This window comes from Cheilinus undulatus, linkage group 22 (assembly GCF_018320785.1).
Source record: "Cheilinus undulatus linkage group 22, ASM1832078v1, whole genome shotgun sequence".
NCBI classification, from domain to species: domain Eukaryota; kingdom Metazoa; phylum Chordata; class Actinopteri; order Labriformes; family Labridae; genus Cheilinus; species Cheilinus undulatus.
The window spans coordinates 27594794-27597940 of NC_054886.1; positions in this window are offsets into that span (position 1 = coordinate 27594794).

The window sequence follows — 3147 nt, forward strand, 5'->3', positions numbered from 1 at the left end:
CGTTTCAAAGCTGCGCATGCACATTCACTCCTCTTCAGTATAAGAGATAGGAGCCCTCTGGGCTCAACATGACTGCCATCTGAAGGTATTATCACTAACCACTCACCACTCGCTCTGCTGCCAACAGGTGGCAGCAGAGAGAAACGCTTCATAATTTAACACACACAGAAGAAGTCATGCGCTGTCAGGGTAAATACTGGCCTTCTGCCAGGTATTGCACCTGCGTTCGTTGGTTAGCTCATCAAGAGATGCTAGGGAGACAGTTAATAAGGCGTTTTGAGAAAAGGACAAAGAAGAGCTTGGACCTGACCAGCTAGATATCAGCATGAAGCAAAAGCTGTGACAAATATCAGGAAGTAAGTAAATCAATCAATAAAAGTTTTGTGGGTTTAAGCATTTTTGCTGAATTCAGCACAACCAGTCTCTATTAAAACAGTGACTACTGGCAACTTATGCCTTTTGTAAATTTTTCTATTTAGAATAAACATTCAGTCAGCTCCTTAACATAATTTTGTCATGTATTGAGTTGATAATGTGTGATAAGTTAAAAATGTAAGTTGACTGTGATAAGAGTTAGCTACTTGTGGCTGCTGATGACCCTTATTATAGCCACCAAACAAGTACAGATGTAAAAAAGGCATATTAATATAACTGAGCTCTCGGAACATATCAAATTGGGATTTTGTTGTAGCCCCCCCGAAAAAAAAATGCACCAGCCACCACTGCTGATGGCGTAGCAGGGATGCACTCTTCCCCCTTCATCTTCCTCTGTGTTCTTGTTCTCTCTCTCTTCATTACTCACTGATGACAGAAAACATTAAAGAGTGAAATGGATCAGCTTCTTAGCCAGGCTGTTTTCTTTACTTGGTATCATTAGGCATAGGGGGACATAGGGAAATAAATGACAACCTATATCACATGACATTTAGCATCCTAGATCAAGATAGCCAGAATCCTCCCAGCATCTTCAGCTGCTAGCGTGGGTTGAATCATTTTTAAATGTTTGTTGGTTTGTGAAATGTTTTGTCTGGTGTCAAATTTAATAATTCTAACGGGTTTTATGTAAAATTTTTCACAAAACTTCAAATGCATAATGGCCAATGATTCCTTGGTGAAGGGAGTTGTTGATTACAGCACGTTTTCTGTGGTAACATTAAATTCACGTTCCCAGTTTTCTGACTGATGTTGAGGCTAACATAAACTCTATTTTATGCATTCATCAGGCATGAAGGATCATTTACGTAAAGTGTTTCTGGACGGCTAATAAATGTGAATCTCATGTTCAATCTCTGTGGTTGTTCCTTGTCTAAATATTTTGCTCTAGCCTAAACCAAATGCATTTCTATGATTGCCTCCTCACTGTTAACTTTGGCTGTGTATGTTTGCCAACTAACAGATGGTTTTTAGGACAATTAGCACTGTGAAAGAAAAATGATGAGTGCCAGCTAGGACAGGTGTTAGGGTTTTAATGCTGGATTTTGGTTATTATAAAGATTTTCATAATTATAATAAGTAATATAAATTGATGTGATTATTAATCAGGATTGTCATGACCTGGCTCAAGTGATCACTGCAAAGAAGGGAGACATCATGGTGGCAACGTTTTATAAATCTTAAAACATTTAAATCAAACACTTCTTTAGTTAAACCAAATTAGACCGAATTGGAGCGGATCAAATAATCAAATCAAAAATTTTGAAATTAAGAGGAATTTATCTGAATTTACCCCTGTGCCCTCCTCAGATTTACTATCCTCTGGACACCTTCGAGGCAAAAATGTACACATGCAGAAAAATTGCCCTTAAATCACCATACGCCAATATTTTGTTCTACTTTTTTTTTCATAAATCTCTTTAACAACTTCAGACTTGCTCAAAACTACCAAACATTCAATAATTGTCAAGATTTTAACCCTTTAAAGGCCAGTATGATAATTTGAAATATTTTATTTCTTACTAAATACACAAAAAGTGAATTATTTTCCATGAAATTCATAGTGGAAAGAAGGGGCTTTGGTGCTGATAAGAGTCTTGGATGGGTCAAAGATTAGCAACAAGTTGATTTTATTGTACTTTTTTTTTTTTTTTTGTAGTGTCAGCCTTAACATTAGGGCACCCTCTTGACACCATCAAGGCAAAAATGTACATGTTAAAAAAACTGCCATTAAATCACCATACATCAATTTATTTTTTTTTACCTTTTTTTAAATAAATCTTTTAACAACTTCAGACCTGCTTAAAACTACAGAAAAACTCAATAATTCTCAGAATTTTCACACTTTTAATGCCAGTTTGATTCTTTGAAATATTTAATTTTTTTCTGCAAAAAATGCAAAAAGTGAATTATTTTTCCATATAATAAATAGAAGAAAGATGGGGCTTAGGGGTGATAAGAGTCTTGGATGGGTCAAAGATTAGCGACAAAATTGATTTGACATCTTCAAGGCAAAAATGCCCCCATTGACTTCCATTAAAACCATGTTTTTCAACCTCTCTGTCATTGCAGTATAAAATCATGCATTCTTTAATGTCAGCATTTCAATGTGAAGAAGTCTAGTGAAATTTGACATTTTTACCGTATTCCACCAGATTCAACCATTTACTCATTGTAGGACCATGCACGAACTTCTTGTGTTTTTGCTCGTTTTATTATGGAGTTTTTGTGTAAGTTTAAAAGGGTTAAAACTCTGACAATTATTGAATGTTTGGTAGTTTTGAGCAGGTCTGAAGTTGTCAAGGAGATTTATGAAAAAAAGCAGAAAAAAATATTGATGTATGGTGATTTAATGGCAGTTTTTTTAACATGTACATTTTTGCCTCAAAGGTATCAGAGAGTGCCCTGATGTTAAAGCTGGCACTACATTAAAAATACAAGTGCAATAAAATCAACTTTGGTGCTAATCTTTGACCCATCCAAGACTCTCATCAGCACCAATGCCCCATTTTTTCATTATTAATTTTATGGAAAATAATTCACTTTTTGTGTTTTTGGTAGAGAAAAATAAAATATTTCCAATAATCAAACTGTTATTTAAAGGGTTAAAATCTTGAGAATTATTGAATGTTTGATATTTGAGCAGGTCTAAAGTTGTTTAGGAGGTTCATGAAAAAAAAGGACAACAAAATATTGCTGTATGGTGATTTAATA